Source organism: Pan troglodytes, chromosome 20 (genome assembly GCF_028858775.2).
Source record: "Pan troglodytes isolate AG18354 chromosome 20, NHGRI_mPanTro3-v2.0_pri, whole genome shotgun sequence".
Classification (NCBI taxonomy): Eukaryota; Metazoa; Chordata; class Mammalia; order Primates; family Hominidae; genus Pan; species Pan troglodytes.
Window position 1 is genome coordinate 2,766,805 of NC_072418.2, and position 10,246 is coordinate 2,777,050.

The 10,246-nt window shown below is 59.9% G+C and overlaps 1 protein-coding gene and 1 long non-coding RNA gene across 2 annotated transcripts in view; one reads left to right on the forward strand and one right to left on the reverse strand.

Annotated features, from left to right (window-relative positions):
* Positions 1-8,732, reverse strand: part of CIMAP1D (CIMAP1 family member D) — a 32,948-nt gene extending 24,216 nt beyond the window's left edge. Inside the window, exons 1-2 of the mRNA XM_054672824.2 lie at positions 8,240-8,732; positions 7,346-7,452 (exon numbers count right to left, since the gene is read on the reverse strand). The gene's annotated coding sequence lies outside the window, so the exon portion shown is untranslated. The remainder of the gene's footprint in view (positions 1-7,345; positions 7,453-8,239) is intronic.
* LOC134809026 (uncharacterized) lies at positions 6,135-7,172 on the forward strand. Its single transcript, XR_010153503.1, has 2 exons — positions 6,135-6,798; positions 6,874-7,172. It is a non-coding gene; the product is annotated as an uncharacterized LOC134809026 (long non-coding RNA).
* Positions 8,733-10,246: the final 1,514 nt, after the last annotated feature.

Consider the following 10,246-nt stretch of genomic DNA (forward strand, 5'->3'; position numbering starts at 1 on the left):
CACTTGGCTATGTCTGGAGACATTCTTGGCTGCCAGGACCAGGAGTGCTGATGACATCTAGTGACTGGAGAACTACAACGCTGTTCCTCCCAAGAGAAGACCCTCAAATGTCAATGGTGTCAAGATGGGGAAATGCTGCCTTAGTGGATGGGCACTTATTAATCGCCTACTGCATACAGGGTGAGATCGGCAGGGCGTCCTTGGCATACAGCAGATTACTCATGCAGAACGGCTCTGCTGCCAGCTCTGTGCTCACAGGCGCCACCCCATGCCTATCACCATGGACGGAGGCGAAGTTCTCAAAGCCAGCAGGAGTGTGGACCCAGGACTCAAGTCCAGAATGTTCTTGGCCCTGCACTGTCCTGCCCCCCTACACCTGCCCGTCTCAATGTCACCCACCCTGGCCGCCATCATACGACCGCCCCAGCCCCGCTCCTCGACGGGCACCGAGGCTATTCCCACTTCACCTCCTTTACAATTTCCTGCAGTGAACTTCCCAGGCAGACCTCCTGCGCCCGTGAACCAGGGTTTCTGGATTAGACACTGTGTGGTCCCTGATGAGTCACTGCACCACTGTGCATCTGTTTCCTCCTCTGAAAAACGGGCATATGTCAGCCTGACTCCACAGGGTCACTCTGAAGACAAGGGCATCTGGCCCCTTATCATTCAAACATCCTCTTCCAGCCTTTCCTCACTCCAGCAAATGGCACCTCCAGACCCATGCTGACTTGGATCCAAACCCCTGGGGCCGCTTCCTGGATCCAAAGCCCACTCAGCAGCTGACTGCTGCTCTCCACCTCACAGCCACGGCCCAGTCCAGGGCCCCATCCCCCGCCCAACACCCACCCCCACCTCCTCAGGGATCCCCGGGACGCCTCTCCCAGCCCCAAAAGGCCACTCTATGTCAGCCAGAGCCAGCTCTTCAGACATGACCATGGGGAGCCCTACAGACGCCCATCCTGGCTGCCACTGTGTCTAGCACAGGCTCCTCCCCGACGGACCTCCACCTGCCTGAGTCCCCTCACCACTCCCCCAGGCACACAGGCTCACCCTCGTTCCAGTGACACGGAGCTATGAGATCATGGTGGGCCGAAATCAACAGACCAGGTGTTCCCAACCCAGGTGACTGCCCCCAGGGGACGCTGGGCAGTGTCCAAGGACACCTGTGGTCGTCACGACTGGGGGAGCTCCTGGCATGGGGTGAGTGGCAGCAGGGATGCCGCTAGGCACCCTGCAGCGGCCGGGACCGCCCCACCTGGGATGTCCACAGGGCCTGCGGAAGACCCTGCAGCAGAGAGCCATCAGCTCTTCCTCTCACGGCTCCCCGGAAGCTCTGGGATCCATCAATCCCCATGGGGCTGGCTATGGGATCAACACTGTGTCCCCAGCCCCCCGGAATCCCCTGCAGGCGTCTTCCTTCCCTCTACCCGTCAGCCGCCATCCTGCCTGTAAAGCCAGGCCCCGCTTTGCCTCTTCTGTGCGGCACGGGAAGGGGACGGTGCACTCATGAGACCTCCCACCCTGCCTGTGAGATCAGTCCTGGTGTGGGTGACAGCTGTCCATCACTCACTTCTGTTGCTGGGCAACGTTCCATCCCATGAAGATGACATGATTTACTCAGAGCTTCTAGGCTGCTTCTAGCTCAGGACAACCGCAAATAATGCTGTGAACACATGCCTCTCGTTTTATTTATTTTTTTCTTTTCTTTTCTTTTTTTTTTTTGAGACAGAGTTTCACTCTTGTCGCCAGGCTGCAGTGCAATGGCGCGATCTTGGCTCACCACAATCTCTGCCTCCCGGGCTCAAGCGATTCTGCTGCCTCAGCCTCCTGAGTAGCTGGGATTACATGTGTCTGCCACCACGCCCGGCTAATTTTTATATTTTTAGTAGAGACGGGGTTTCTCCATGTTGGTCAGGCTGGTCTCGAACTCCTGACCTCAGGTGATCTGCCCGCCTTGGCCTCCCAAAGTGCTGGGATTACAGGCATGAGCCACCGCGCCCAGCCTGTTGTTTTATTTTTGACACAGGGTCTCATTCTGTGCTCAGGCTGGAGTGTGCAGTGACGTGATCACAGAAAGGAAACCTCAGGGCAGAGTTGGGTCTTCACATACGGTGGCCAGGAAGGCCCCCTGAAGAGGTGAAACGTTAGCAAAGGCCTGGAGGAAGTCAGGACCTCTAAGGGATGCCCAGCTGTGCAGACATCTACGGGGTGTCTGGGGAGGGCACCGCTGTGCAAAGGCCCTGGGGCAGGACCGCACCTGGCGAGGCGGAGGAGCGAGGAGGAGGCCAGGGTGGCTGCCGCAGGGTGAGGAGGGGAGAGCAGGAGGAGGGAGGGCGGGGCTGACCCAGCAGGTCGTGCAGGGCCCTGAGGACACGGAGAGGACACAGGGTTTTACCCTGAGCAGGGTGGGAGCCACGGAGGCCTCTGCTGGAGCAGAGGAGGGCATGGCCTGAAGTGGGTTTGAAGGAATCGACTGAGGGTAGGAAGGTGGGGGTAGGGAAGCCCAGGGGAGGCGACCACACCAGCCCAGGTGGGCACCACGGGGCCTGGGCTGGGGGGCTGCTGTGGGATGGTCAGGAGCGGGTGGGTTCTGGGCCTGTCTTGAAGGCAGAACTCACAAGATTTTCTGAGACACTGTGGGGTGAAGGAGGGGAGGGTCCTGGAAGGGCGGATGCAACCTCAACCCAGAGGAGGACCCTGCTGACCTGCTTAGCTGTTTATGGAGGGTCATTGCCGTGCTCTACCACGTAACACACGTACACACACACAGGTGCACGTTTACACCACGTGGGTGCGCACACAGATGAGGCACACACAGGCAGGCGCGCGCACACACACGCCCGCACAGCACACAGGCAGGTGAGCACACACACGTGCGCACATAGGAACACGAAGAGGCAGGAGCCGGGCGTGCCCGAGCCCCGTGGCGCCCTGGGCATCCCAAACACCACCTGCCCAGAACAGGTGCACAGTGAGTGCCTGCTGAGCCAGTGAGTGGAATGAAGCTCTACAATAGTCCAGATGACAGACATGACTGCTGTGGCTGCTGCCGATCCAAGTCCCACGGTTCTTTTCTCTAGAGACAAGGTCTCACTCCACCATCCAGGCTGGCGCGATCACAGCTCACTGACGGTGGAGAAGGATGATCAGAGAATGATGGGAATGAGGCGGCCCTGACCTCCTGGGGTTAGCAATCCTCCCACCTCAGTCCCCTAAAGCACCGGGAGGGCAGGTGTGAGCCACGGTGCCAGCCCCAAGTTCCCGCCATTCTTTCCTAAAACACATCCTCCGGCTGCAGATGAGGGTGCGACAGCTGGGAGGCAGCTCCCAGGAGGCCAGGTTCCTCCGATGACCTGCTGTTTCTGTGTCCCTGGCACACAGCACAGCAGGAGAGGGGGAGGCCAGGTGTTTGTGGGTGCTGCCACCGGCCCGTCCAGGGTCAGCTCATGCTCCCAGCCTCCGTGATCTGCCACTCCCCACTTCCCTGAGGCTGCTCACTGCTGTCCTTTGTCCGGCGGCCAGCCCCCTGACTCAGACTCACGCGCCCTGCCGCTGCCCGCCCCTTTGTTCCCGGGAGACTCTAACAAGGAAGGCCTGTTCTTCCCGCAAGGACACAGAGAACCTGCCAGCTCCCCTCCATCCTCATCCAGAGAGAGCCTGCTGTCCCCGTGGGACAGTGAGGACAGGACCAGCTCTCAGGCTCTGCTGGGCACCCAGCCCATGCCTGGCAAGTCCTCATGTTACAGAAGAGGACACCGAAGCTCAGAGGAAGGAAGGGCTTGTATTCCGAGGCTTTGCGGGGCTGGAGAGGGGTCCTAGTGGGCTCTGCTGTAGCCTGCAAGGTCCTACACGCCCAGGTCCTTCCTGCCCTCTCTGGCTGCGTTGGTCCCTCCGGACTCAGCCTCTGCACTCACCGTACATTCTGCCTGGTACACCCGGTCCAACTCCCTCCCCCTCCAGGAAGGCCTTGCTCAAATCTCTCCACCTCCAGGATCTTCCTTGGACCACTGATTGATTGATTGATTTTTTGTTTTTTGTTGTTTTTCTGAGATGGAGTCTTGCTCTGTCGCCCAGGCTGGAGGGTAGTGGCGCAATCTCGGCTCACTGCAACCTCCGCCTGGTGGGTTCAGGCGATTCTCCTGCCTCAGCCTCCCAAGTAGCTGGGATTACAGGCGCCCGTCACCACACCCAGCTAATTTTTGTCTTTTTTAATAGAGATTGGGCCGGGCGCGGTGGCTCATGCCTGTAATCCCAGCACTTTGGGAGGCCGAGGCGAGCAGATCACGAGATCAGGAGATCGAGACCATCCTGGCTAATACAGTGAAACCCCGTATCTACTAAAAATACAAAAAATTAGCCGGGCATGGTGGCAGGCGCCTGTAGTCCCAGCTACACGGGAGGCTGAGGCAAAAGAATGACGTGAACCCGGGAGGCGGAGCTTGTAGTGAGCCGAGATCGTGCCAGTGCACTCCAGCCTGGGCGACAGAGCAAGACTCCATCTCAAAAAAAAAAAGGAAAGAAATAGAGATGGGGTTTCACCATGTTGGCCAGGCTGGTCTCAAACTCCAGACCTCAAGTGATCCGCCCACCTCAGCCTCCCAAAGTGCTGGGATTACAGGTGTGAACCGCCATGCCCGGCCTATTGGGACCACAGATTTGATCCTGCAAGCTGCCTATCATCATGCTGCCTGCCCCCTTCCCTGCCTTTTCCTTCTTCCCAGCAGCACTCTCCACGCCTCACCTATTGCAACGGCAGCCGGAGCTGCTCATGCCAGCTCCTGAGCCCACTGTGAAGTTCGCGGCGATCTGTGAGCTGGTTGGCTCATGTTGGCAGCCACGATGGGAGTATTTACAACACAGGGGGCGGCGTGCGCTGCAAGTGAGGGCCTTTTGCCTTGGAGAGCCAGCTGTTCAACATTTCTCCGCACAGCACTGCTTCCGTATTATGCCCGAGGTTTATGGCATAAGTAGCCTGGCTCATGGTCTCTCTTCCCTGCTGCTCACTAGAATGTAAGCTCCTTCGGGCCGAAGTCAGCCCACCTTGCACTCTGCTGTCTCCTTGGCACTTAAAACAACGCTTGGCATACAGCAGGCACTCAATAAAGATGTGCTGGCCGGGCGCATGACGTGTGCCTGTGGTCCCAACACTTTGGAAGGCCGAGGCGGGAGGATTGCTTGAGCTCAGGAGGCGGAGGTTGCAGTGAGTGGAGATCGCGCCACTGCTCTCCAGCCTGGGCCACAGAGTGAGACCGTGTCAAAATAATAACAAGCATGAGGCAGGGGGATCAGCTGAGGTCAGGAGTTCGAGACCAGCCTGGCCAACATGGTGAAACTCTATTAAGGGAGGAGACCACCCCTCATATTGTCTTATGCCCAATTTCTGCCTCCAAAGAAAGAAGTAAAAACTAAAAGGCAGAAATGAAATCCACAGGCAGACAGCCCGGCGCCGTGCCCTGGGCCTGGTAGTTAAAGAGCGACCCCTGACCTACTGGGTTACGTTATCTATAGATTCCAGACATTGTATGGAAAAGCACTGTGAAAACCCCTGTCCTGTTCTGTTCCGATCTGATTGCCGGTGCATGCAGCCCCCAGTCACGTACCCCCTGCTTTTCAATCGATCACGACCCTCTCACGCGGACCCCCTTAGAGTTGTGAGCCCTGAAGAGGGACAGGAATTGCTCACTCGGGGAGCTCGGCTCTTGGGACAGGAGTCTTGCCGATGGCCCAGCGCCGGGGAACAGGACCCGGCTTCCCAGTCTCCGCCCGGGGACACCAGGCTCCTTGGGCGAACGGCCAGGCCTCCCGGGACCAGCGCGCTGGAGGACTCGCGGCGGGGACGCCCCCTCGGCCGCCCCGTGCCGGGCCCCACGCAAGGGCAGCCGGGGCGCCCCGCAGTGGGAACGCGAGGAGACCGACCACGGGGCGAGACAGCCGCCAGGGCGTCCGCGCCGCCCGGCCCAAGCCCGCATCAGCCCGCCACGATCTCGGAGGACCGCGGGCTAGAGCGGCCCCGCCAGCGCGCAAAGCCTTGTGGGCCACACGCCCCGGCGCCCCCCGCTCCGCGGCATGGCGGGAGTTGTGGTTCAGCTGCGCGGGCCGCGCGGGAGCTGCCGGGAGCTGTGGGCGTGGTGGGTGCGCGCGCAGTTGCAGGGCCGGGGAGCTGCACCCGTGGAAAAGGAGGGGGAGCGGCTGGTCAGCTGCGCCCTGCGGGTCGAGAATGTCATCAGCAGGGATGGCGGCGCTTTGAGTGCTGAGCGCGGCCCCGACCGGGACCCCCTACCCTTGACCCACCCTCGCAGCCCGCGGCCCCGACCTCTGACCCACACTCCCAGCCCGACCTTCGACCCCCGACCCGCCCTCGCAGCCCGCGGCCCCGACCGGGACCCCCTACCCTTGACCCACCCTCCCAACCCGACCCTCGACCCCCGACCCGCCCTCGCAGCCCGCGGCCCCGACCTCTGACCCGCCCTCCCAGCCCGCGGCCCCGACCTCTGACCCGCCCTCCCAGCCAGACCCTCGACGCTCGACCCGCCCTCGCAGCCCATGGCCCATCGGCCCGGCAGTGGACGCAGAGCCTCGGCCCGTTCCCTCCCCGGACCCCCCGGACCCGCTCTCCGTCCTCCCTGCAGAGCCGAGGGCCTTGGCCCAGCCCCGCATCCTCCCCGACCGTGCTCGATCCAGCCCGGGTGTGCTGCACCCGAAACAGGCTCCCGGGGGCCGTCGGGCCTGGGGGTGACCGTGCAGGCCAGGATCTCCCCCTTCCCAGTCGTGACAACCACAGATGGCCCCAGATGCCAGGTTAGGGTTAGTGCCTCCTGGGGGCGGGATTGCGGCCGGGGGAGAACCACCCTCCTAACCCCTTAGGAACTGCAGGGACGGAGAGCGCGCTCGGGATGTCCAGCACTCAGCGCGGGTTGGGTGGCGAATGGAGAGCGAGTCGTCCTCAGAGGCCGCCGGCCTGCAGGCGAGAACCCTCCCAGCCAGGAGGCTGCGGCTCTGCCTGAACCCCGACCCAGGGCGAACACCCGCATTTGGCCCCTGCCCGGTGCTGAGAGAGGCCAGAGCGGCGTCCCCAGAAGCAGAGCGGGAGCCCCACGTCCGGCGGCCACGATAGAAAGAAGAAAAGAAATGGGTGGTAATAAGTAAAATAAATCGTATGAAACATAAAACAAGGCCGGGAGCGTTGGCTCACGCCTGTGATCCCAGCACTGTGGGAGGCCGAGGCAGGTGGATCACCTGAGGTCAGGCGTTTGAGACCAGCCTGGCCAACATGGCAAAACCTCGTCTCTACTAAAAATACAAAAATTAGCCGGGCGTGGTGGCGCATGCCTGTGGTCCCACCTACTTGGAAGGCCGTCACAGTAGAATCACTTGAACCCGTGAGGTGGAGGTTGCAGTGAGCCGAGATAGCACCACTGTACTCCAGCCTGGGCGACAAGAGTGAAACTCCAGCTAAAAAAAAAACAAAGAAAGAAACGTAAAACAAAGATGTATCTTTATCTTATTTAATCCACTGTGTCCAAAATACTATCCTTTCGATTCATAAGCAATACTGAATACATGTTGAGATGCTGTACACTCTTTGTTCACGCTGAGCATTCAGAGCCCAGTGTGTATTTTGCACATTTGTGTCCACTTCCTAATTCTCACAGGAAATATTTAATCTGCACTTCAGGCCACTGAAGTTCTAGTTGGAAAAGTGGCTTCACAAACCCTAGCTGTTGCACACGTTTTCCAATAGCTGCGTCCGTTTCTAAGTTGATATTCGCGTTAGAAAGGAGGCTTCAGGGCCAGGCGCGGTGGCTGACACCTGTAATCCCAGCACTTTGGGAGCCCAAGGTGGGCAGATCACTTGAGGTGGGGAGTTCAAGACCAGCCTGACCAACATGGGGAAACCCCGTCTCTATTAAAAATACAAAAATTGGCCAGGCGCGGTGGCTCACGCCTGTAATCCCAGCACCTTGGGAGGCCAAGGCGGGCGGATCACCTGAGGTCAGGCGTTTGAGACTAGCCTGACCAATATGGTGAAACCCTGTCTCTACTAAAAATAGAAAAGTTAACTGGGCGTGGTGGCAGGCGCCTGTAGTCCCAGCTACTCCGGAGTCTGAGACAGAATTGCTTAAACCTGGGAGGCAGAGGTTGCAGTGAGCTGAGATCGTGCCACTGCACTCCAGCCTGGGTGACAGAGTGAGGCTTTGTCTCAAAAAAAAAAAAAAAAGTCTACAAATACAAAACTTACCTGAGCATGGTGGCACGTGCCTATAATCCCAGCTACTCAGGAGGCTCAGGCGGGAGAATCGCTTGAACCCAGGAGGCGGAGGTTGCAGTGAGCCAAGATCTCACCACTGCACTCCAGCCTGGGCAACAGAGTGACTCCGTCTCAAAAAAAAAGAGGGCTTTTAAAGAAACAGTTTAGTGCCTTTTATGGTGTTTGCGACGTCGTGCAAACACCAGCTCTCTAGTCTCAAACTCGGCGAGGGCGGTTCATAGACAATTTCAGTCTCTCGACGCGACGCCGTGTGGCTTGTGCCCTTCTAGTCTCCTAGACCCTCGGGAGAGGCCTGTGCGGCTCCTGGCTGGGCCCCCGTCTTCAAAGCAGCTTTTGAGTGGCCCTTTGACCCGTGAGACAGGGCCGTGGAAGCTGGGGTGAGCCTGGAGATGCCCCCGGGAGCACCGAGGCGTCAGAACAGCTGACCAGGGCCCCAAGCCCCGCCTCTCCCCTGGGCGGAGCCAGCCCCAAGCCCCCCCTCCCCTGGGCGGAGCCAGCCCCCGGCACCGCCTCTCCCCTGGGCGGAGCCAGCCCCAAGCCCCGCCTCTCCCCTGGGCGGAGCCAGCCCCAAGCCCCCCTCCCCTGGACGGAGTCAGCCGCAAGCCAGCTCTCACCATAGTGTGCCTCCTGCCCCATGGACCCCCATCCCCTCACACCCCTCCTGATTAGCTCAGGTGGGGCTGCCGTGGAGACCACACCAGCATCATCGCCTGAGGCTCCATGTCCAATTTCCCCGGGGCTGCTGGAGACTGAGCACTGCCCCAGCCCCTCACCAGGCGGTCACTGACCCCAGGGAGGCCTGTCAGCTCTGCCCAGGCTCAGCGACGTGGTCAGCTCGGCCAGCCTGCGGGGACAGACTCGACTCGGACAAGGGTTCCTTCAGGGACCTGTGCCAGGTGGGCCACGAAGATCCTTCCTTCCTTTTTTTTTTTTTTTTTTTTTTTTTTTTTTTTTTTTTTTTGAGACGGTCTTGCTCTGTCGCCCAGGCTGGAGTGCAATGGTGCGGTCTCGGCTCACTGCAAGCTCCGCCTCCCCGGGTTCACGCCATTCTCCTGCCTCAGCCTCCTGAGTAGCTGGGACTACAGGCGCCCGCCACCACGCCCGGCTAATTTTTTTCGTATTTTTAGTAGAGACGGGGTTTCACCGTGTTAGCCAGGATGGTGTCGATCTCCTGACCTCGTGATCCGCCCCCTTCAGCCTCCCAAAGTGCTCGGATTACAGGCGCCCGCCACCACGCCCGGCTAATCTTTTTTGTATTTTTAGTAGAGACGGGGTTTCACCGTGTTAGCCAGGATCGTCTCCATCTTCTGACCTCGTGATCCACCCGCCTGGGCCTCCCAAAGTGCTGGGATTACAGGCTTGAGCCACCGCGCCCGGTGGATCCTTCCTCCTTAAACCTGATGCGGGAACAAGACCCACCCCCATCGTGGGCTTCATGGCTACAACTCCACACGCACACACGCACACACGCATGCACGCACACAGACACATGCACACACACACATGCATGCACATGGCTACTTATTGAACCCCCTCCTGCAGCCTCCATCAATCTCATTCCTCCTCCACTCTCCTTGCAACCCTCAGGTCTGGGGTCCTTGGACTGGGTTCAAGCCTTGTCCAACAAGGAGGCCCTGCCGTGATGGGGGTCCTCACTCCAAAGAAAAAGCCATGAGGACCCCAGAACTGACCAGTGGGTGGGAGACAGGAGAGCTGGCCCAGCTGGGTCAAGAAGGGTCTGTCAGGGCCTGGGGCGTGCTCCGCTCCTGGACAACGGCGCCCCCACAGCCCCTTCCCCTCAGGGCAACACAGTCATCTGGAACGCTCCCTCGGCAGCTGTGGACAGGGAGGCCAGGATGTGGGGTCTGGGGCTGGTGGGACGGCTGGGACCCTCCATGGGAAGGGGGGCTTCCTGGCTGGGACCCTCCACGGGAAGGGGGCTTCCTGACGGAGGCCGCCGGGGACAATGCCGGGAAG